General features: G+C 44.5%; 2 non-coding genes across 2 annotated transcripts; both read right to left on the bottom strand.

Moving 5' to 3' along the window:
* Positions 1–12,770: 12,770 nt before the first annotated feature.
* Positions 12,771–12,842, bottom strand: trnam-cau (transfer RNA methionine (anticodon CAU)). Its single transcript has one exon. It is a non-coding gene; the product is annotated as a tRNA-Met (tRNA).
* Positions 12,843–24,896: 12,054 nt separating this feature from the next.
* Positions 24,897–24,985, bottom strand: trnar-ucg (transfer RNA arginine (anticodon UCG)). The gene is given in 2 exon segments: positions 24,897–24,932; positions 24,949–24,985. It is a non-coding gene; the product is annotated as a tRNA-Arg (tRNA).
* Positions 24,986–25,877: the final 892 nt, after the last annotated feature.

The following is a 25,877-nucleotide window of genomic DNA, read 5'->3' on the forward strand; positions in this document are numbered from 1 at the left end:
CAGACCTGAAATGTTAATTGTGTTTCTCCCTCCACAAATGCTGCCTGAACTGCTGAGTATTTCCAGCACTTTTGTTTATTTCATATTTCCAGCATCTGCAGACTTTTGCTTTTATTTTAGAGTTAAAGAAACATTGCATTGTGAGGTGGGAGTGACTGCCCTTGACATCAAGGCAGCCTTTGACATGTTTGGCAACAAGGCAGCCCTAGCAAAACCAGTGTAAATAGAAATCGGGGCAAAATGCTCTGCTCTTTGCAGTCATACCTAGCACTAAGGAAGAAGGCTGTGGTTGTTCAGGTCAATCATCTCAGCCTCAGGACATTACAGCTGGAATTCCTTAGGCTCGTGTTCTAGGCCCAACCATCTTCAGCAGCTTCATCAACGACCTTCCCTCCATCACAAGGCCAGAAGTGTGGATGTTTTCTGATGATTGCCCAATGTTCAGCACCATTCATGACTCCTCAGATACTGAAGCAGCCCATGTCCAGATGCAGCAAGACCTGCACAACATCCAGGATTGGGCTGATAAGTGGCAAGTAACATTGGCATCAGATAAGTGCCAGGCAATGACCATCTCAAACAAGAGAAAATCTAATCATCTCCCCTTGATGTACAATGGCATTACCATCACTGAATCCCCCACCATTAACATTGACCATTGGTTACCATAGACCAGAAATTGAACTGGACCAGCCATATAAGTGCTGTGACTGCAAGAGCAAGGTCAGAGGCTAGGAATTCTGCGGCGAGTAACTGACCTCCGGTTTCCCCACATCCGTCCACCATTCACAAGGCACAAGTCAGGAGTGTGATGGAATACTGCCCACTTGCCTGGATGAGGGCAGCTCCAACAACACTCAAGTAGCCTATTTGATTGCCCATATCCACCACCTTCAATATTCACTCCATTCACCACTGATGCACAGTGGCAGCAGTGCGTACCAGCTAAAAGATGCACTGCAGCAACACACCAAGGCTTCTTCGACAGTACCTTCCAAACCCAGAACCTCTACCACCAACAAGGACAAGGGCAGCAGATACATGGGAACACTACCACCTGCAAGTTCCCCTCCAAGCCACACACCATCCTGACTTGGAACTATATCACCATTCCTGCACTGTCGCTGGGTCAAAATCCTGGAACTCCCTTCCAAACAGCACCGTTGGAATTCCTACATCTCAAGGACTGCAGCAGCTCAAGAAGGCAGCTCACCACCATTTTGTCAAGGGCAATTTGGAATGGGCAATAAATGCTGGCATAGCCAGTGATGCCTACATCACATGAACAAATGAAAAAAGTGAGGAAATAGTGAAGGGCTTCTATAGAATACATGCAGATATGTTTCCACTTGTGGTGTTGTCTGAAACAAGAGCCAAAAATATAAAATCAACATTCATAAAACCAATGAGGAATTCATGAAAAAGGTATTTATGTAGTGAGTGGTTAGAATCTGGAATTTGCAACCACAGGGAGAGGTCGAGGCGATAATATCGATGCATTTAAGGGGAGGTGGAACAACTGTATGGGAAGAAAGGAATTGAGGGATATACATATGGGGCTTTATTTTTCTTTATTTGTGCATATGAAGCAGGGTGGCTTGAAATATGTGTAGAGCATCGAGCAGTTGGGACGATCCCAGTGCAGTGTTTTGTCTGGATGGATCTGCCCAGAACACTTGTGATGCAGGAGCTGGGAACTTCAGTACTTCAGTGGAGACAGATACTGACACTGGTTTTCATTTGTGGGTGTTTTTAATGATTATTAATTGCGAAATTAAATTCACCTCTTTGATATTTTGCACCTCCCCTGTTCTTGAGTTAAGACATATTTTTTCTTCATACAGGCAAATACTTGAAGGAATCGTGATGAATGTGATGGTTGCTGCACTCGAGGCACAAGGAACAGTGCAGCCAGCTCCTCTCACACACAGTAGGTACATTATCACTCAGAGTACAGAGGGATAGACAGTTCATCAGTTCCCTGGTCCCAGACTGCAGAAGTAGTCAGGCCCACATTGATCCCGAGTTCCAGAGACACACTTTCAATCCAACATTCAAACAAAGCAGGAGAGAAATAAGTTGTTTCCATTTCACCCCAATTCAGTCCCATTGACAGTCAGATACCTCAATCCCAGGTCAAAGTCACACTCATTAACAGATTGAAATACAATGTGTCAATCTAAATATAATGCAGACTTAGCTATCAATTAAATATCAGATAGAATTGGCACACAGTATTGATTGAATGGCACAGAATCTAACGTAATGCTGTACCCTGAGATTTAAATTAAATACCATACTCAAAGCTCACATGCATTCATGATAAAGGATGTTTAAACATCCCCATAGTGTACCCTGAGATACAAGTTACATACAAGTTCAACATTCATTGCAGAGAAAGTTTCTAAAGTGCTGAAAGATATTGTAACCTGAGACAAAAATTAGATACCAGCTCAGAACTCTCCCACACTGTGAAATGGAAAGATACAGAATCAATTCCATTAGTGTAGATCACTTTAAATCTGTTTCCCCCAGTCACTGACCTCTCTGCTAAGGTAAATAGGCCCTTCACTTCAACTCTATCCAGGCACCTCAAAATTTTGTATGTTTCAATGAGATTTCCCCTCAGCCTTCTCTGTGCCAAGGAGAACAGCCCCAGCCTATCCAGTCTTTCCTCATAGCTGCATTTTTCCAATCCCGGCAACATCCTCGTGAATCTCCTCTGTACCCTCTCTAGTGCAATTACATCCTTTCTGTAATAAGGTGATCAGAACTGCATACAGTATTCGTTGTGGCCTGACTAATGATTTATACAATTCCAGCATAACCTCCCTGCTCTTAAATCTATACCTCGGCTAATAAAGGAAAGGATTCCATATGCCTTCTTACCACCTTAACGACCTGTCCTGCTACCTTCAGGGATCTGTGGACATTTACTCCAAGGTCCCTCACTTCCTCTACATCTCTCAGTCTTCTCCAATTAATTGTGTATTCCTTTGCCTTGTTTAACCTCCCCAAGTGCATCAACTCACACTTCTGAATTGAATTCCATTTGCCATTTTTCTGTCCATCTGACCAGACCATGAAGATCTTCCTGCAATCTACAGCTATCCTCTTTGCTATTTACCACACAGCCAATCTTTGTGCCATCTGCAAACTCATACCCCCTACATTTACATCCGTGAAGACTACATCAACTGCACTACCCTCATCTATCTTCCTTCTTAATTCTTCAAAATTTCGATCAAGTTGGTTAGACAAGATCTTCCCTTAACAAATCCATGCTGACTATCCTTGATTAATCTGTGCCTTTCGAAGTAACATTTTATCCTGTCTCTCAGAATAGATTCCAATAATTTGCCCACTACTGATGTTAGACTGACTGGCCTGTAATTATTTGGTCTCCCTCACTCCCTTTTTAAACAAAGGTACAATGTTAGCAGTCCTCCAATCCTCCATCACCACACCTGTATCCAGTGAGGTCTGGAAAATGATGATCAGCTCTTCTGCTATTTCCTCTCTTGCTTCTTTTAAACAGCCAGAGGTGCATTCCATCCGGCGCTCGTGATTTATCAACTTTCATATACACTAATCCCATTAATATGTCCTCTCTCCCTCTGTATGGATCACATCCATACTTCACACCCCTCTTCCTTATCTACAATATATGCATCTTCCCCCTCTTTTGTGAAGACAGATGCAAAGTATTTATTCAGAACAATGCCAGCATCTTCTGCTCTACACATAGGTTACCTTTTTGGTCTTTTCTGTGCCCTATTCTTTCCTTATTTATCCTTTTACTCTCAATGTATTGATAAAACATCTTTGGGTTCACCATAATTTTGATTGCCAATATTCTTTTATGCTCTCGCTTAACTTTCCTAATTTCAATGTTGATTTCCCCCCTCCACATTCTATACTCCTCTTGGCTTTCTGCAGTATTCAGTTCTCTGTGTTGGGCATAAACTTTCCTTTACTGCCTTATTATACCTGTAAACTCCTTGACATCCATGGGGCTCTAGATTTGGCCTTCCCACCCTTTTTCTTTGTGGGAACATGTTGACTCTGAACCCCTGGAATCTCCCCTTTGAATTCTTCCCACTGCTCTGACACTGATTTACCTTCAACTACCTGTTTTCAGTCCACTTTCGGTAAATCAATCTTCACCTTAGTAAAGTTGGTCTTACCCCAATTGAGAACTCTAACTCCTGTTCTGTCCTTGTCCTTTCCATAATTATATTAAAACTGACTGAATTATGATCACTACCACCAAATTGCTGTCCCACTGCCGCTCCTTCCACCTGCCCCTCTTCATTTCCTAAAACTAAGTCTAAAACTTCACCCTCTCTTGTTGGACTTGCTACATATTGGCTAAAAAAGTACTCCTGAATGCACCTCAAGAATTCTGCTCCCTCAATTCACTCTACACAAAAAATATCCCAGTTAATGTTTGGGTGGTACAAATCCCCCACTGTTACTGCCCTATTGTTCTTGCACTTCTCAGATATTTGCCTACATATCTGCTCTTCCATCTCCCTCTGACTGTTTAGGGGTCCATAGTACACTCCCAGCAGTGTGATTGCCTCTTTTTTGTTCCTCAGCTCAATCTATACGGTCTCATTTGATAAACCTTCCAACATATCATCCCTCCTCACAGCTGTAATAGTTTCTTTGACCAAAATTGCCACTCCCCCTCCTTTTTTATCCCCTTCCCTCTCACGTCTGAAAACCCTGTAACCAGGAAGATTGAGCTGCCACGCCTGTCACTCCTTTAGCCATGTTTGTGTAATAGCTATGATATCATACTGCCATGTGTCTAACTGTGCCCTGAGCTCATCTGCTTCATTTGCTATACTCCTTGCATTGATTTAGATATCCTTGAGCACTGACAACATTTTTTGTTTTGAAGTTTCTAATCAGTGTTTCCTCTCTCTTCCAGACTCCATTAATTTTCTGCCTTCCATTTTCATTTCTGATCTGACTCTACCTTCCAGTCCCCATCTCCCTGCCAAACTAGTTTAAACCCTCCCCAACAGCACTAGCAAAACATCCTGCAAGGAACTCCGTCCTGGCTCGGTTCAGGTGCAACCCGTCCAACCTGTCCCAAAAATCTAAAGTCCTCCCTCCTGCATCATCTTTCCAGCCACACGTTCATCTGCCTTATCCATCTATTCCTGTACATTCATCTGTCTTATCCATCTATTCCTGTACTCACTTGCACGTGGCACTGGGAGTAATCCGGAGATTATTACTTTTGATGTCCTGCTTGCCAATTTCTTACCTCACTCCCTAAGTTCTGACTGCAGCACAACATCCTTATATCTACCTATGTTGTTGGTTCTGATGTGGACTACCACTGCTGGCTGTTCACCCTCCCGCTTCAGGGTGCTCTGCAACTGCTCAATGACATCCTTGACCCTGGCACCAGGGAGCCAACACTCCATTCCTGGATTCACGTCTGTGGCCATAGAAACACCTGATTGTTCCCTTGACGATTGAATCACCTATCACTATGGCTTTTCCAGTCTTCCCTGTACTCCCCTTTGCAGCTGAGTCACCCATGGTGTCATGGACTTGGCTCCGGCTGCACTCCCCAGGTGAAGCATCATTGTCCTCTGTATTCAGAACTGAATACCTGCTGGAGAGTGAGACGCACTCGGGGTGTCCTGCACTACCTGCCTGATTCTTTTTGACTGCCTGGTGGTCACCCATTCCCTCTCTCCCTGCATACTCTTAAGCTGTGGGGTGACCACATCTATAAACGTGTTATCTATGTACAAAGAACAAACAACAGTACAGCACAGGAACAGGCCATTCGGCCCTCCAAGCCCGCGCCGATCTTGATGCCTGTCTAAACTAAAACCTTCTGCACTTCAGGGGACCGTATCCCTCTCTTCCCATCCTATTCATGTATTTGTCAAGATGCCTCTTAAACGTCGCTATCTTCCCTGCTTCCAACACCTTCCCCGGCAGCAAGTTCCAGGCACTCACCACCCTCTGTGTAAAGAACTTGCCTCGCACATCCCCTCTAAACTTTGCCCCTCTTGCCTTAAACCTATGTCCCCTCGTAACTGACTCTGCCGCCCTGTGAAAAAGCTTCTGACTATCCACTCTGTCTCTGCCACTCATAACTTTGTCAACCTCTATCATGTCGCCCCTCCACCTCCATTCTCAGTTTTGGGAAAAATAGAGTATATGACTGTATCAGTAAATAGGAAAAGTTAAAATATGTTGTGACCAGTGGAGACGTGTGATGAGAATAAACAGATCCTCCTCTGATTTCAACTACACAAGCATTTGTGGTTTTTCTCTGTAGCTTAGTTGGTTGAAGCACCTGTCCAGAAAACAGAAGAGCCTGGGTTCAACTCCCAACAGAGCCTTATTTCACATTTGTGATAGGCTTTGGAAGTTTCCTTGTCAATCATTCATATCTCTGTTTTGTGAACTTGAACTTGGAATTCAAATTACATGATGAATTTCAGTCACAGGAGAAAACAGCCTTTGTGAAGGATGTGAGTTGGGAATGGCTGTTCCTCCTTGTCCAGAAATTCAGTGCTGATACGCCAAAGGCAACTTCTTTGACACAAATTTGTTCACGGTTACATTCAATCTGGAAAACAGCTCGACATTAATCTCACTGAAGGAAAGTGTGACTGCGTTGTATGTTTCAGAGTGTTTGTGTCGTTATGTGTTGCTTTTAACCGAGACTGGGGACATGACGCGAGTGGGAAGGTTGATCCGAGGTTTGGAATATTTGTCAATCAGGAACAAGAAAAATCAAAGGAACCAAATAAGAAAACCTATGTCCCGTGGGTATTGAGAGACGGTGAGAAGATATTAAACTTTGTTCCATTCAATCCGGCTGCGATGAACTTTGAATTTTTCCGCCTTTTATAAACATTATTTGAAGGGTCTCTAACAATGTTCAGTGTTGAGGAGAGTGGGGTCTGGGTGAGCAGCTGCTGAGTGTGACAGGGTCAGGACTGGATGCAGGAAGTTCTCTGACACTCTCTCTCCCTCTCTCTCTCTGATGGCTTTGAGTTGATTTTCAAGTGTTTGAATAAATGAAGGAAGTTCCCTCCACCCATTTGTTTGGACAGACAGTGCAGTATAAGGATGTAAAGGGTTAATGCTGAAGATAGTGGGATCAACCCCTCCCACTGTCAGAGTGATGATGTAACAGTCACATGAGATGAGGTTTGGGAGAAGAGAGAGCAGCACCAAGGATGCAAGCTAAAGAGGTTTGATGAATGTGTATATAGTATTGTGTAAATTAGAAAAGAGTTCTTAGTTCTTACAGCAGGAAATGTGTCCAGAAAATATTCAGGAGTCGGAATGCAGATATTAACTCCAAGTGACAGTTCTGGGTTCATTTAACAAAAAAAAGGTAGCGAATAATATTGCTCACCGATTGAAATCCCCCAGTGAGGAGACAGTTAAACAGGTGATCTGTTGGGGGCATCCTTCGATCCAAGGTTTCGGCAGCATTTAATCTCCCTTTTTGGTGAAATTCTCTGTTATTTGCATCTTTTTTTAATCAGCTTTCATGGGTGAGTGAAAAACTCAAAAAAACTGAACAGTTCCATTCTTCCTTCTTCCCATCAGTTTCTCTTTTCTGTCTCAGATCAAAATAATGATGAGAATCCCAATTTAATCTGCTGTTTCTGGTGTTTTATCCATTCCAATCAAAATTCAACATTCCAATCAAATCTATTTGTTATTCCACAGTGTCTCTCCATGTGTTTTATTCTGTTGTATTCTCTCACAGTCTGTTTGATGATCAATGTTACATCTCAGTCTCTGTTCTGGTGAAGATCAGAATCAGTGTTATCTGTTTGCACCACCCGACAAGTCGGCCTGAGGCTGTGTCTCATCGATAATGTGGAGTTAGGAACATCGAAACATCGGAGCAGGAGTCGGCCATTCAGCCCATCGAGACTGCCCCGCCATTCAATATGATCTTGGCTGAACATCCACTTCAATGCCCTTTTTCCCACACTTTCCTCATATTCCCTTATGTCATTTGTATTTACAAATCTGTCAATCTCTGCTTTAAACATACTCAACGACTGAGCTTCCACAGCCCTCTGGGGTAGAGAATTCCAAAGATTCACAACCCTCTGAGTAACAACATTTCTCCTCATCTCTGTCCTAAGTGGCTTCCCCCTTATTTTGAAATTGTGTCCCCTGATTTTCGACTCCCCAACCAGGTGAAACATCTTAGCTGCATCTACCCTGACTGTCCTTTAAGTATTTTGTGGGTTTCAATGGGATCACCTCTCATTCTTCAAAACTCTAGAGAAGACAGCCCCAGTTTCCACAATCTCTCTTCATAGGACAATCCCACAATCCCAGGAACAAGTCTGATGAACCTTCGTTGAACTCCCTCCATGGCAATAATATCCTGCCTAAGGTAAGGAGACCAAAACTGTACACAGTACTCCAAGTGCGGTCTAACCAGGGTTCTATACAATTGAAGCAAGAATTCACTACTCCTGTACTCAAATCCTCTTGTGATAAAGGCTAACATACTATTAGCCTTCCTAATTGCTTGCTGCACCTGCATGTTAGCTGTCAGTGACTTATTGACATGGACACCCAGATCACCCTTATATTCTATAACTCAGTTAATAAAGGAAAGGATTCCATATACCTGCTGAACCACCTTGTTGACCTGGACTGCTACTTCAGGAATCTGTGGACATTCACTCCAACGTCCCTCACTTCCTCTACACCATTCAGTGTTTTCCCATTAATTGTGGATTCCTTTGCCTTTTTTGACGATTGCTCTCGCTGTTCCCTGCTCTCCGAGTGAACTCTTGCTCCCTCTCTCTCCTGGGCTCTTGATGCTCCATTCTGCTCTCACTGTTTCCCACTCTCTTAATGTATCAATATTTGTTTGCCTTGTGTTTAATTTAAAATATGGATTAACTGTATTTTACAGTTGTCGGTTTTATTTGGTAGTCCTGCACAAGTTGTGGATTGGTATTTAATATTTAGCTCTGTGAAAACGATTGCGAATGAAAATATAACTTTCAATCTTATACATGGTCTGTTCTGCAAGCTCCAAGTCCTTCATTTTGTAGTAATGGAATTGATACTGTATCTTTCAGTCTTAATCTCTGTTGGATTTTTGAACTGGTATGTAATGCATAACTTGGTCTAACGTTCCAATGTACATTATTGGGATTCAAAGGATGATAGGAAATAGGGGCATTAGGCCATTCAGCCCATCAAGCCTGCTCCAACATTCAAACAGATCGTGACTGATCATCTACCTCTACGCCATTTTCCCTGCTATCTCCATATCCCTTGATCTTGTTAGTATTTAGAAATCTATCGATTTCTGTCTTGAATATGTTCAATGATTGATCTTCCACAGCCCACTGGGATAAAGAATTCCACAGATTTCCCACCCACTGAGTAAAGAAATTCCTGCTCATCTCAGTCTCAAATGGCCTGCCCTTATTCTGAGTCTGTGTCCCCTTGTTCTAGACTCACCAGACAGAGGAAACATCCTATCCATATCTACCCTGTCACACCCTGTAAGAATTTTGTAAGTTTCAATGAGATCACCTTTCATTCTTCGAAACTCCAGAGAATTTCGGCCCAGTTTCTGCAGTCTCTCATCATAAGACAATCCCACCATCCCAGGGGATTAGTCCGGTGAATCTCTGTTGCACTCCCTCTGTGACAAGTCTATCCTTCCTTCAATAAGGAAACCAAAATAGTACAGAATATTCCAGGTGCAGTCTCAGCCAGACTTTATACAATTGAAGCAATACATCTTTGACCATGTACTCAAATCCCCTTTCAATGAAGCCAACATACCATTTGCCTTCCTAATTGCTTTCTGCACCTGCACACTAGCTTTTAGTGTCTCATGAACAAGGACACCCAGGTACCTTTGGACATCGACACTTCTCAACCTCTCACCATTTAAGAAATACTCTGTCTTTCTGTTTATTCTCCCAAAGTGGAGAAATTCACACTTATTCACATTATATTCCATCTGCCATGTTCTTGCCCATTCCCTTAGCCTGTCCAAATCCCCTTGAAGCCTCCTTGCATTCATTCTGTACCTTTCAATCATGCAAATTTTGTCTGTTCTGTTTCAAGGTTTATATTTAAAATGTAACCATGGTGACAGAGTTTATTTAGATCTAATGATGGGTTTGTTTTTGGACTGTGATTGATGTATCAACCTGTCAGCTGTATTGAATTGGAGTGAAATGGAAACAACTTCTGTCTCTCCTGCTGTTGTTTGACTGTTGGATTGAAAATGTGTCTCTCGACTTTGGGATCAGTGTCTGTCTGACTACTTCTTTTGTTTGTTCCAGTGGAACTGATGAGCTGGCAGTATCTCTGTGCTTTGGGAGTGATCCTGTACCGACTGTGTGTTGGAACGAGCTCGCTGCACTTTTCCTTGTGTCCAAGAATCACCACATCCAGTCAGGTTCCTTCATGTATTTTCCTGCAGGAATGAAAGAACTGGTGAGATAGAAGATACAAAAGCGATCAATGTAATCGTCCCAATAATAATCATTATGAACAATCACAAAATGAAAACCAAGAACACAAACAGTGTCAGTGTCTGACTCCACTGCAGTACTGCAGTATTCAGCTTCTGTTTACCAGGTGTTTGCAGTGGTTTTACAACACGTTTGTGACATTCAGAAACAACACAAGCCCTGCACTGCTCAATGACTGGGACTGTCCGATAGAGCAGTGACCTTTACACAGTCACATTTCTATTTCAACTGAAAACAAGCAGCCACTATTTAAAACATGCCTTTCACACTTCTCACCTGGTGTCTGCAATAAACGCTCGTTATTTTGCGGCTATTTTTCCGCCACTGTTCACGATCCAACAAACAGTGAGAGACTGGAACTAAAGCAGGAAAATTCCCTCTCCTTTGGGTGGTAAAATTGTCAGTGATTTTCAATAGTGATTTCTTCCCATTGTGTCTCCCTGAGCCTGTACAGACACTGTCCGAGAATGAACTCTCCCTTCCCCGTGTCCCCGGCTCACTCCATGTTCCGGGAGCAGCTCCTGCTCCACAGTGTCTGTTGCAAACACTCCCCGACTCCCCCTCAACTTCCCACCACTCAATGCTAATCTCTGAGCACATCTGCAGACACGCTCCCAAAGCAGTGGCTGCTGGAAGCAGATGCTGTTTGTTCCCTTCCCCCGGGCCCGGGAAGTCTCCATTAGCAGCTGATTTAAAGCATCTTCCCCTGATTGAGTGAATGGCCTCACAGACTGGGTTGGGGAAAGGATGCGCATGCGCTCCACTCCTCATTGTGACGTCCCACAGGGGGCGGAGCAACACCGCGCGTGCGCAGATCTTTGCAGCAATTCAGCATTCAAACATCAATGGGAACTTTCCCCATTTCACCCTCATCAAAGTCCCAAAGAAAGTGAAGAGGGGCTTGGACTGGAGGGAGGGAGGGGCGGGGTAGGGGGAACCTAGAACCCAGAAAGCTGCCCACTTGCCCCATTTAGATGCTCAATTTGCGGTCATTCCCTGCAGGGGGTTTGTTATTATTGAGCCCCTCCTGGTAAAACAATCCGGTAGAAAGAGGGGAGAAAGGAGGGAGCCGGTGTGTTTGCTGGGACCTTGCAGAATTCATTTCAGCAGCAAAAGTCCCGGGTTATATTAACCCACCACAAGAGAGTGGTGGGTGCATGGAATGCACTGCCAGCGGTGGTAGTAGAAGCAGATACATTAGGGACATTTAAGCGTCTCTTGGATAGGTACATGGATGATAGTAGAATTAAGGGTATGTAGGTAGTTTTGATCTTAGATTAGAGATACAGCACTGAAACAGGCCCTTCGGCCCACCGAGTCTGTGCCGAACATCAACCACCCATTTATACTAATCCTACACTAATCCCATATTCCTACCAAACATCCCCACCTGTCCCTATATTTCCCTACCACCTACCAATACTAGTGACAATTTATAATGGCCAATTTACCTATCAACCTGCAAGTCTTTTGGCTTGTGGGAGGAAACCGGAGCACCCGGAGAAAACCCACGCAGACACAGGGAGAACTTGCAAACTCCACACAGGCAGTACCCGGAATCAAACCCGGGTCCCTGGATCTTAGAGTAGGTTAAAGTTTCGTCACATCATCGTGGGCCAAAGGGCCTGTACTGTGCTGTACTGTTCTATGTTCTATAACACAGGTGTTGGGAGGCTCAGCCTGGCTACGCAATGTTACAAGGACGCTGAGTGACACCATCGACAACGAGACAGAGAGGAAAACACACAGAAAACGAATAGACTGTGAGGAAGCAAAAGTGAGGAACGGAGAGAGAGAGACTGACAACGAAACTGAGATGGAGAAACAAGGCATTTGTATGATTGTGCTCTCCCTGTTGTCTAAAGGTATTTCCTGTTGTGTAAATATGTTTTCTGTTGTGTAAAGATGTACCCTGTTGTTGTGTAAAGGTTTTCCCTGTTATTGTTTTATTTTCTGTTCCTGACCGTCTCCTCACTGTGACCATTTGTCCTGGTTTTCTTGTGGCCAACATCACCATCTGTTGGTGGAGAGGAGACTCTGCAGGAAGGGGTTGACAAAGTGGGAGAGACTCGGCTGGTCCGTGTTTGCAGCTTGTGTTCGTGTGAGCAAAAGTGATTTGTTGCTGATTGATGTGTTCACTAGAAGGAAAAAGCTGATTGCAATCGAGCGCATCTTGTTATTGTGGGGAAACACTTGATATTTTGAAAGTGAACAGTTGGTGTTACTACCAAACATAAATAGCAGAGAATGGTTTCGATCCATCGACCTCTGGGTTATGGGCCCAGCACGCTTCCGCTGCGCCACTCTGCTAACTGCTGACTTCATTTTTAGCTGCCCGTTAGTGAAATATGTTCATTTCCCCCAATGTTTTTATAAAAATAGGATTGCGGTGGGATTTCTCAAGAATCCCGGACTCAGCAACACACGTGCTGACGGACTCACCCTCACTGCACAATGACACAAGGACACTGAGTAACAGCACCGACAATGAGGCAGGCAGAGAAAGACACACAGAAAACCAGGAAGGGATTATCAGGACTCAGAAAGGAACAGACAGAGAAAGACACAGAAAACCAGGAAGATATTATCAGGACCCAGAAAGGAACAGACAGAGAAAGGTACTGAGGAAACCAGCAAGAGACAGCGAAAGACTGATGTTTTATGTAATTGTGTTCTCTGTTGTGTAAGGATGTTCCCTGTGTTCTTTTAAAGATATTTCCTGCTGTGTAATATGTTCTCTGTTGTGTTACTGTATTCGCTGTTGTGTGAAGATGTTCTCTGTTATTGTGTAAAATGGTTCCCTGTTGGGTAAAGATCTTCTCTGTTGTGTAAATATGATCCATCTTGTGTAAAAGTGGTCCCGGTTGTTTAAATATGTTCCCTGCTCTGTAATGTAGAGCTGAGTCTGCACTAATGGAATTGCTACAGTATCTTCCAGTCTGATACTGGATGAGGTCTGGAATGTGATCCAACGCACAGTCTATACAAATTGAATTGCTATTGTATCTTTTAGTTTCACAATCCGGGGGAGTTTTAAACTGAATTATCAGTTTGGATCTCAGGTTATACTATCTTTCAGATTCTCTCAATCTGATATCGCACTTGAGATTTAGACTTAAGAAAGGATGTACTGGCATTGGAGGAGTTCAAAAGAGATTCACTCAGCTGATTCCTGGGATGAAGGGGTTGACTTATCAAGAACGGCTAAACAGGTTATTCATTCGTGTTTAGAAGAATGAGGGGTGATCTTTTTGATACGTACAAGATTCTGAGGGGGCTTAACAGGGTGAAGAAGGGTCTCTGACCTGAAACATTAACTCTGCTTCTCTCTTCACAGATGCTGCCAGACCTGCTGAGTATTTCCAGCATTTCTTGTTTTTATTAACAGGGTAGATGTTGAGAAAATGTTTCCACTAGTGGGGGAATCCCAAACTAGGCGACATAGTTACAGAATAAGGGGACACTCATTTAAACTGAGATGCAAAGGAATTTCTTCTCTCAGTGGGTAGTGAATGTCTGGAATTCTCTACCCCAGACAGTATTGGAGGCTAAATCACTGAAAGTATTTAAAGAGGATGTAAATAGATTTTTGAAATATTGGAGAGTTGAGGGCTATGAAGAGCTGGCATGAAAGAGGAGTTGAGGTCTGGGGCAGATCAGCCATGATCTTACTGAATGGCGAGGCAGGCTTGAGGGGCCGAATGGCCTACTCCTGCTCCTATTTCTTCTGTTCTTATGTTATGTTATATCTAATGTATATGTCAGGATGCACTATGGGAATTAATACTGAAACTTATAAACTCATAATGTGTGTAAATATTGGGCTGATATTTAACTTGAATCTCAGAGTACATTATTGTGGTTAATTCTGTAAGTTTGAAAAGGGAACTCTGTGCCATAATGAAAACAAGAAATGCTGGAAATACTCAGCAGGTCAGGCAACATCTGTACAGAGAGAAGCAAAGTTAACGTTTCAGGTCAGTGATCTTTCAGATGCTGCCAGACCTTTTGAAAGTCCATGTACACCACATCAACAGCATTGCCCTCATCAACCCTCTGTTACCTCATCAAAAAACTACAGCAGGACAGTTAAACATGATTTTCCGTTTAGAAATCCATGCTGGCTTTCTTGAATTAACCCACATTTGTCCATGGGACTATTAATTTTGTCCCAAATTATTCTTTCGAGAAGTTTTCCCACCTCCAAAATTGAACTGACTGGGGAGTGAAATGAGGTGAGTTGCTCCAACAGAGAGACAGCACGGGTTCGACAGGCCGAATGGCCTCCTTCTGTGCTGCAGCCATTCTATGATTGTATGATTCTCGCAACAACTGTTGCTGGAGAGGCAGTGATGCAGGAATGGGTTGACAGAAAGGGGAAAGTCTGGGCTGATGTGTGTTCGTGTTTGTGAATAAAGGTGATTTGGAAGCTGTGTTCCAAACTGAAGTGTTTACTGGAAGGAAGAAGTTGATGTAAATAAAGAGTAAAACGTGTTAAGATGAAGTGTGGTGTGATTGGGGATAGCAGTAAATATTGTGTTGGTGAATTATTTGTGTTAATAAACTTCCACTGCGCCCTCTGCTGCAGGCTGCTGTTTATATCCAGCTGTGTATTAGTGCTGTGTGTTAACGAGATACATGTTTGTTTCAACGCTGTTTATAAAGCAATAGCATTGCACTCAAACAGTCCCAGACATAGCAACACACGTACAAAAGCAAAATACTGCGGATGCTGGAAATCTGAAACATAAACAGAAAATGCTTGAAATAGTCAGCAGGTCTGGCAGCATCTGTGGAGAGAGAACAAAGTTAATGTGAACTAACGAAACAGACATGAACTGTTAACTGTTTCTCTCTGCACAGATGCTGCCAGACCAACTGAGCATTTCCAGCATTTTCTGTTTTTATTGCAGCAACACAGGTGTTGGGAGGCTCAGCCTGGCTACACAATGTTACAAGGACTCTGAGTAACACCATCGACAACGGGACAGAGAGAAAAACACATAGAAAACCAAGAATAGACTGTGAGGAAGCAAAAGTGAGGGACAGAGAGAGAGAGACAACGAGACTGAGATGGAGAAACAAGGCATTTGTATGATTGTATTCTCCCTGTTGTCTAAAGGTATTTCGTAGTGTGTAAATATGTTTTCTGTTGTGTAAAGATGTACCCTGTTGTTGTGTAAAGGTTTTCCCTGTTATTGTTTCATTTTCTGTTACTGACCGTCTCCTCACTGTGACCATTTGTCCTGGTTTTATTGTGGCCAACATCACCATCTGGTGGTGGAAAGGAGGCTCTGCAGGAAGAGGTTGACAAAGTGGGAGAGACTCGGCTGGTCCGTGTTTGCAGCTTGTGTTCGTGTGAGCAAAAGTGATTTGTTACTGATTGATGTGTTCACGAGAAGGAAGAATCTGATTGCAATCGAGTGCCTTCGGAAGCATCTTGTTATTATGGGTAAATACTTGATGTTTTGAAAGTGAACTGTTTGTGTTATTTCCCCAATGTTTTTATAAAAATAGGATTGCAGTCAGATTTCTCAAGAATCCCGGACTCAGCAACACACGTGCTGACGGACTCACCCTCACTGCGCAATGACACAAGGACACCGAGTAACAGCACCGACAATGAGGCAGGCAGAGAAAGACACACAGAAAACCAGGAAGAGATTATCAGGACTCAGAAATGAACAGACAGAAAGGTACTGAGCAAACCAGCAAGAGACCGCGAGAGACTGATGAACACCACTTGGAGGGAGCACTGAGGGTGGCAAGGGCACAGAATGTAGTCTGGCTGGGGGATTTCAATGTCCATCACCATGAGTGGCTCGGTAGCACCACTACTGACCATGCTGGCCAAGTCCCAATGGACACAGCTGCTCGATTGGGTCTGCAGTAGGTGGTGAGGGAACTAACAAGAGGGAAAAACATACTTGACCTCATCCTCACCAATCTGCCTGCCGCAGATGCATCAGTCCATGACAGTATTGGTAGGAGTGACCACTGCACAGTCCTTGTGGAGATGATGTCCCGTCTTCACATTGAGGATACCCTCTATCGTGTTGTGTGCCACTACCACTGTGCTAAATGGGATAGATTTTGAACAGATCTAGCAATGTATAACTGGGCATCCATGAGGTGCTGTGGACCATTAGCAGCAGCAGAATTGCAGTCAACCACATTCTATAAACTCATGGCCCGGCATATTCCCCCACTCTAACATTACCAACAAGCTGGGGGATCAACCCTAATTCAATGAAGAGTGCAGGAGGGCATGCCAGGATAAGCACCAGGCATACCTTGAAATGAGGCGTCAGCCTGATGAAGCTACAGCCCAGGACTACTTTCATGCCAAACAGCAGAAGCAGCATGTAATAGACAGGGCTAAGTGATCCCACAACCAACGGATCAGATCTACACCCTGCCACATCCAATGATGAATGGTGGTGGACAATTAAACAACCAACAGGAGGAGGTGGCTCCACAAATATCCAAAACCTCAATGATGGGGGAGCCCAGCACATCAGAGCAAGACAAGGATGGAGAATTTGCGACAATCTTCAACCAGAAGTGCCGGGTTGATGATCCATCTCGGCCTCCTTCTCAAGTCCCCAGCATCACAGATGCCAGTCTTCAGCTAATTCGATTCACTCAACGTGATATCAAGAAACGACTGAAGGCACTGGATACAGCAAAGGCAACAGGCCCTGACAATATTCCAGCAATAGTACTGAAGACCTGTGCTCCAGAACTTGCCGCGCCCCTAGCCAAGCTGTTCCAGTACAGGTACAATACTGGCATCTACCCGGCAATGTGGAAAATTGCCCAGGTATGTCCTGTACACAAAAAGCAGGACAATTCCAACCCAGCCAATTACTGCCTCATCAGTCTACTCTCAATCATCAGTATAGTGATGGAAGATGTCATCGACGGGGCACTTGCTTTGCAATAACCTGTTCAGTGACGCTCAGTTGGGTTCCGCCAGGGCCATTCAGCTCCTGACCTCATTACAGCCTTGGTTCGAACAAGGACAAAAGAGCTGAACTCAAGAGGTGAGGTGAGAGTGTCTGCCCTTGACATCAAGGTAGCATTTGACTGAGTATGGCATCAAGGAGCCAGAGCAAAACTGGAGTCAATGGGAATCAAGAGGAAAACTCTCCACTGGTTGGAATCGTACCGAGCACAAAGGAAAATGGTTGTGATTGTTGGAGGTCAATCATCTCAGCTCCAGGACATTACTGCTGGAGTTCCTCCGGGTAGTATCCTCGGCCCAACCTTCTTCACTCCTTCATCAGTGACCTTCCTTCAATCATAAGGTCAGAAGTGGGGATGTTCACTGATGATTGCAAAATTTAGCACCATTCGCGACTCCTCAGATACTGAAGAGGTCCATGTAGAAATGCAGCAAGACCTGGACAATATCCAGGCTTGGGCTGACAAGTGGCAAGTAACATTCGCTCCACACAAGTGCCAGGCAATGACCATCTCGAACAAGAGAGAATCTAACGATCTCCCATTGACATTCAACGGCATTACGATCGCTGAATCCCCCACTATCAACTTCCTAGGGGTTCCCATTGACCAGAAACTGAACTGGAGTAGCCTTATAAATAGTGTGACAACATGAGCTGGTCAGAGGGTAGGAAGCATGCGGTGAGTAACTCATCTCCTGACTCCCCAAGCCTGTCCACCATTTACAAGGCACAAGTCTGGAGTGTGATGGAATACTATCCACTTGCCCGGATGGGTGCAGCTCCAACAACATTCAAGAAGCTCGACACCATCCAGGACAAAGCAACACGCTTGATTGGCACCTCGTCCACAACATTCACTCCCTTCACCACTGACGTACAGTGGCAGCAGTGTGTACCATCGACAAGATGCACTGCAACAATGCACCAAGGCTACTCAGGCAGCACCTTCCAAACCTACATCCTCTACTGCCTAGAAGGAGAAGGACAGCAGATGCATGGGAACACCACCACCTGAAAGTTCTCCTCCAAGCTACACATCATCCTGACTTGGAACTATATCGCCATTCCTTCACTGTCGCTGGGTAAAAATCCTGGAACTCCCTTCCTAATAGCACTGTGGGTGTACCTACCCCACATGGACTGCAGTGGTTCAAGAAGGAAGCTCACCACCACCTTCTCATGAGCAATTAGGGATGGACTATAAATGCTGGCCTGGCTGGTGACGTCCACATCCCATGAAACAAATAATTAAATACAATAACAGCTCATCTCAATTCCTAGTATTTCTAAATCCCACCAGTCCAACATAAGCTGAACAATTATTGCATGTTGTGATTGACGGTCTGGTCTGTAAACTGCACTGTATCACAGATTGCTGACATTTGCTAACTGGAAGTGAGAAGTGCAAAATCGGGACAGTAGTTCACATAGTCTGTCAGTGTGAAAGAATCAGGCAATGTGAGGTAATAGCATTTGTCTGTAAATGTTACACTCATATTGCTTTATAATTTTATATTGAAAATAAAAGTAATCATTTCGTGAAAATAGTGACATGTTGTCCAAACTTTGGTAGCCAGTTGTTTTCGTCTTGCACTCAGCAGGGCAATCCGCAAGAATACCAATTTAAGGGAAAACAACAACTTTCTTCTGTATGAGAAGAGAGTGCTGATTGGTTGGCAAGTGAACTCTGATTGGTCGAGGCATTGCCATTCAGAATGCACCAGTTTATGGTAACTGACAGATAACTGCCCAGCTTTGTTTGAAATTTAAACCAGGCAGCTTGACTCTGATTGGTCGAGGCATTGCCCTGTGGAATGAGCCAGTGAATGGCTGTCACTTATTTTGTTTAGCTGAAACAGGCACAACATGTGTGCATGTTCTTTCTGTCTGCAAAGAACAGGGCCCCCTGTATTAATATATGCAGCTTACAGTACACACCAATGCACCACACTGCGAGCCCTGCTGACAGTCTCAAATCAGTTGTCAGTGTAATTCTTAGCACACTGAGAATTATTTAGCAAATGTTGTCCTATTGTGGAATCACATCTCATGTTGGATACTGTGTTTTGAGTTTTGCAAGTACGGGTTGGTTGGGTAGGGCCCATTGCGAACAGCGGAAGGGACATGTTATTTGATACAATCCGCCAGTTTTGGGATGTACGGTCTAGAAACCTAGCATCACACTGGTATTGAAATTCATATATCACGTTACTTATTTGTGTGATAGGCAGGACGTCTCTTTTGCTTGACAGCAGCATCCTCTTCGTGGCGAACACCACACTTGTTGCTCCTGCATAGTAACAGCAGGAAACAGCTCGCTTCACCTGTTACTCAAATACTGGGGATATATTACCCTTCCAGGGTAATTTTAGGGAGACTGGGCACTTTTCAGGGCTCAAAATGACGGCCTTCAGCCCGTTTATAAGTTTGTGTGATATACAGTGAGAAATGATCTGATCAGTGTAGCCATTGTAATGCAGGATGTCTTTGATTCGCCCTATTTCAGCATCAAGCTTGCATGGTGAGCAAATGGCTCAGCCCTATTTATGAGGTTGTCGATAAGACCAATCTTATAGCGCGTGGAACTGTAATAATCCCAACGCGTGTATTGACCAGTGAAGGTAGGTTTGCAGTAGACCGTGGTAGAGAACCACTTAGCAGATTTCACAACTAGTACATCAAGGAAAGGGAGCTCATTTGAGAGCTCCATTCCAAAGGTGAATTTGAGTGTAGGATGGAGCCCATGAAGACGTGCAAGGAAATTATTTCATGCAGCTGCGGATTCAAATATAGCAAACGTATCATCTGCAGATTGGAAATATGCAAGAGGTAGGAGGTTAGGTGTCATTCCCTTAAAAACAGGTTTGTCATGGAATCCAACAAAGATGTTTGTGAGAGCTGGGCCTAGAGGGGATCCCATGGCAACACCAGCGATACATGGTGTCAATAAAACTGAACTCAACTGTGCAAGTTGCCGAGTTCATAAGTTCAATGAATACGGATTCACACAATGGTGACGGGTCTAGATCACCATGATATAGCACTGCAGTGCAAATATCTATGGCTTCCTGAAGTGGTACATTGGTGAATAGGCTAGCAATGTCAAATGACACATGGACACGGCATTGCTATCGATATGCAAGTCCTGGATGGTCTTCGCAAATGTGAAGGAATCCTTCACTGTGTATGTGGAGAACTTGATCAAAAACTGGTTGTAACAATTTGCCCAACCATTTGGCAAATTCATTTCAGGATACTATTTACCTTACTTCAAATAAAGAAAACACAACGACACAAAGAATTGAGCACAACGCTGAAAGTTTCACAGCAAATAGTCAAATGGGAAAAGGATGAAATACAGAAAGAAAAAGCCTAAAATACTGAAAACACTCAGCCAGACCGGAAACAACTGTGGCGAAGAGAAGCTCGGGTTAATGGTCCAGTTCTTTACATAAAAAATAGGAGTAGGCCATTCGGCCCATCGAAATAGCTCTGCCATTCAATAAGATCACAGCTGATCTCCTACATCAACTCCATCTGACCACACTAGCACAGATCCCTTGATTCCCTTAGTATCCAAAAACCTATCGATCTCTCTCTTGGATATACCCAGTGATTGAGCATCCACAGCTCTACAGTCACAGAGAGATACAGCACTGAAACAGGCCCTTCGGCCCACCGAGTCTGTGCCGACCAACAACCACCCATTTATACTAATCCTACATTCATCCCATGTTCCCTACCACATTCCCACCATTCTCCTACCACCTATCGACACTAGGGGCAATTTACAATGGCCAATTTACCTATCAACCTGCAAGTCTTTGGCTGTGGGAGGAAACTGGAGCACCCGGCGGAAACCCTCGCGGTCACAGAGAGAACTTGCAAACTCCGCACAGGCAATACCCTGAACGGAACCGAGGTCACTGGAGATGTGAGGCTGCGGTGCTAACCACTGTGCGTAGAGAATTCCAAAGATTCACAATGCTTTGAGTGAAAAAAAATTCTCCTCTTCTCAGTCCTAAATGATTGAGCCATTTATACTGAGACTGTGATCCCTAGTTCTAGATCCCCAGCCAGAAGAAACATCCTCCCAGCATTTACCCTGTTAAATCCCTTAAGATTTTTAGGTGCCAGTAAGATTACCTCTCACTCTTCTAAATACTGAGGAATATTTTTTTTTCCAAAATATACTTTATTCATAAAAATCTGCAAAAATTACATTGCCAAACAGTTTCAAACAGCACCAAAAAATACAAACATTGCAAGGGAGATCAGTTTCCTTCAATACTGTCATGAGTTTCTTCACAACCCTTCCGTTTCACAATTGTCATGCCAATTACAGTTTTACATTTACAGCAATTGAGAATATTAACGATACAGTTCAAGGGGTTTCCCATGGATCCAGCTCATCAGTCCAGCTTGGTGGGGGGAGCTTACACTGTGGTCTTTCCCCATTGAGCCTTTGCTGCGGCTTCCCCAAGCTTTAGTGCGTCCCTCAGCACGTAGTCCTGGACCTTGGAATGTGCCAGTCCGCAACATTCGGTGGTGGACAACTCTTTGCGCTGGAAGACCAGCAAGTTTCGGGCAGACCAAAGGGCGTCTTTCACCGAATTGATAGTCCTCCAGCAGCAGTTGATGTTTGTCTCGGTGTGCGTCCCTGGGAACAGCCTGTAGAGCACAGACTCCTGTGTTACAGAGCTGCTTGGGATGAACCTTGACAAAAACCACTGCATCTCTTTCCACACCTGCTTTGCAAAGGCACATTCCGGGAGGAGGTGGGCGACCGTCTCTTCCCCACCACAGCCAACGCGGGGGCACTGTGCGGAGGGGGCGAGACTTCGGGTGTGCATGAAGGATCCGACGGGGACGGCCCTTCTCACCACCAGCCAAGCTACGTCTTGGTGCTTGTTTGAAAGTTCTGGTGATGAGGCATTCGGCAAATGACTTTGACGGTCTGCTCGGGGACCCATCCAACAGGATCCACCGTCTCCTTTTCCCGTAGGGCCTTGAGGACATTCAGTGCAGACCACTGCCTGATGGACCGGTGCTCAAATGTGTTTTCCCGCAGAAACTGCTCCACGAAGGATAGGTGGTACGGCACGGCCCAACTGCATGGAGTGTTCCGCGGCAATGTGACCAGGCACATTCTTCGCAACACCGGGGACAGATAGAACCTCAGCACGTAGTGACACTTGGAGTTTGTGCACTGGAGGTCTACACACAGCTTGATGCAGCCGCACACGAAGGTGGTCATCAGGATGAGGGCCACGTTGGGTACATTTTTCCTGCCCTTGTCCAGAGATTTGAACTTCGTGTCCCTCCGGACCCGGTCCATTTTAGGTCCCCAGATGAAGCAGAAAATGGCTCAGGTGACTGCCACAGCGCAGGAGTGGGGTATGGGCCAGACCTGCGCCACGTAGAGCAACAACGTGAGCGCCTCGCACCTGATGACCAGGTTCTCACCCACAATGGAGAGAGATCGTTGCCCCCACATGCCCAACGTTTGTCGTACCTTGGCTACTCGCTCCTCCCAGGTTTTGGTGCACGCCCCGGCCCTTCCGAACCATATCCCCAGCACCTTCAGGTAATCTGACCTCACGGTGAAGGGGACAAAGGATCGGTCAGCCCAGTTCCCAAAGAACATGGCCTCGCTTTTGCGGTGGTTAACTTTGGCTCCCGAGGCCAGTTCGAACTGGTCGCAGACGCTCATCAGTCTGCGCACGGACAGCGGATCCGAACAGAAGACGGCGACGTCATCCATGTACAGGGAGGATTTAACCTGAGTGCCTCTGCTGCCTGGGATTGTTACCCCTCTTATGCTCGCATCCATCCGAATAGACTCAGCAAAGGGTTCAATACAGCAAACAAACAAGACAGGGGATAGAGGGCAGCCCTGTCTGACTCCAGATTGGATCGGCAAACTTTCCGATTCCCACCCGTTGATTCTAGGGAATATCGGCCTCGTCGACTCAATCTCTTCTCACAGGACAATCCCCTCATCCCAGGAAGCAATCGAGTGACACTTTGATACACTTCCTTTAAGGCAAGTATATCCTTCCTTAGGTAAGGGGAACCAAAACTGTACACAGTGCTCCAGGTGTGATCTCACCAAGGCTCTGTCTAATTGCAGTCAAACTTCTTTATTCTTATAAAAACTCTTCACAATGTTGAACACAACTATTAACTGCCCCATTAACATCTCTGCTCTAAGAACAAGGACCCCAGCTTCACACACCCCAGACCACTATTCTTTCCACATTAGCTGAATTCCTGCATCTCTGATGCATTCTAGTAAATCTCCTCTGCACCCTCTCTAAGGCCTTGCCATTCCTGCTAAAGTATGAAACATGGAATGAGAAACAATGCTCTAGCTGAGGCCGATAACCAGTGAGATTTATAAAGGTTCAGCCTCAATTCCTTGTCTGTGTCCCGTACTCCCATTTCTGGTTTCTGACTCAATGTCGGCTGAGCTGTTGAAACTGCCTGAATAAATATGTCCACCCAATAAAGCGCTCGGAATGTGAGAAGGGACAAAGTGAGTGACCAAGTACATCAACTCCAAGTAAAACTCCACCATGTAGTGAAAACACTCAAAACACAACGGCTCTTTTAAGAGCCACCCACAATCTCTCTGAAAAAGCTGCACCAACATCTCTCCAGAATTGGTTTATTTCATTGGTTTTAATGCTCAGTAACTCTCTGGAACTTTCTCACTGTCTTTGTGTTTTCTGTTTCAATCTGGTATGGCGATTCTGGGAAGATGAGTTTCACTGCCTGGGAGGATCTTTGTGGTTTTCCTGCAGAAACACAAAACAAAGTCTCTTTTCAGAGTCACCCACCGCCTCATAGGGACAGCAGCGACTTGGGAACGGGAGCTGGGGTGTGTTTTATGCCGGAAATATCGGTTAATGATTTATGTTGTGCTCTCGTTATCTTCCAATCTCTGAATTGAGCCTTTCCACCGCACCAGGGTTATGGGGAGAGTTTTCATCGTTTCTTTTCCAAACGTACAGACGATGTTATAAAGTTGCTGATTTATCCAGATGGCGGATTCTCCCCTCACAGTGAAAAGTAACATCACACCTTCACATCTGCCCATTGTTTTATAATTGAATAATTAGTCAAATGGAATTATTTGTGATGTTATTTCCCCCGAGACGGTGTTTCCTGCAGTGAAACTGATCAGTTTCAGCTCAGTCATTCAGAGTCCTGGAATTCCTGCAGTTTGAGCCCGCTGTAACCCCAGCCCACTTCTGATTGGTCACCCTCTTCTCATAAAGTCAGTGACAACACCTGAGGAGGCCATTCGCCCCATTAAGTCTGTGTCGGGCTTCCAATCTGTTCAGTCCCCGACTCGATCCCCAAAGCCCTGCATAATCCCTTTGGGTCAAAATGACCGTGGCGGGACTCGAACCCGCAATCTTCTGATAACATCATAGAATACACCGAAGTCAGACGCCTTATCCATGAGGCCACACAGCCATTAACTCACCTGCATGATTCAATTAGAGAACTTCGAAGCACAAAATACAAAAAATCATTGGTTGAACCTGTCAACCTGGCACAATATTTGAATTTGTGAAAGCCGCCAATTTCACTATGGAAAAGAAGTGATCGACTGGAAAAGTACATAAAAATCTATTTTCCCGTAGTGGTTTAAATATACTTTTAAAACACAATTTTGCTTTTACCGACTCAAATTGCTGGTGCTATTTTATGAACAGCTTTATTTTGCCAATTTTTGTCAACTTCTCATCCGTAACTGACAGTAAAAGACTCCGTTCAGCAATCTTTCACACGACAAATAACTCAAACTCGGTGTGGAAGTAATAAATTACAGACTATTGGTAATTCCCCTTCACACAGGCTTCAGGGGGACAGTGAGAAGCCACTGAAATAGTTGCTTCATCCTTTTAAAAGGTTCCCATTCTGTCCTGTTATTGACGTGTTGGAATCAGATTTGTATTTAACAAGTTATTTCTGTGAAAATAAAAGGCTTTTGATTGAGAAGACCGGACCTTCTCACCAGCAGCCGGGTTACATTCCCCTCACATCCTTATTCAGTGAGCAGCTCTTTCCCTCGAGAAATAGACAGCAGCAGTTGGAAGTTCAGTAAAAGGATCGGTTCATTGAGACAAGTTTCTGACTGACAGGTGGTGCTGAATATTAATACAAGAAGGTCCTGGAATGGGAAACAAGTGTCCAGAGTGGGGTCTGAAATCAGGACAGGGAAATGGCCAGCACTGACACAGATCATTTCATTATTACATTGATATCTGACTGTCTATAAGGAGAAGCGAGTTAAACTCATGATGGTGAAAGGAATGGAAGATAACACTGGTTGTTCTAGATGAAGAGGGATAGACAGAGGTGT

Source organism: Heterodontus francisci, unplaced genomic scaffold (genome assembly GCF_036365525.1).
Source record: "Heterodontus francisci isolate sHetFra1 unplaced genomic scaffold, sHetFra1.hap1 HAP1_SCAFFOLD_221, whole genome shotgun sequence".
Classification (NCBI taxonomy): domain Eukaryota; kingdom Metazoa; phylum Chordata; class Chondrichthyes; order Heterodontiformes; family Heterodontidae; genus Heterodontus; species Heterodontus francisci.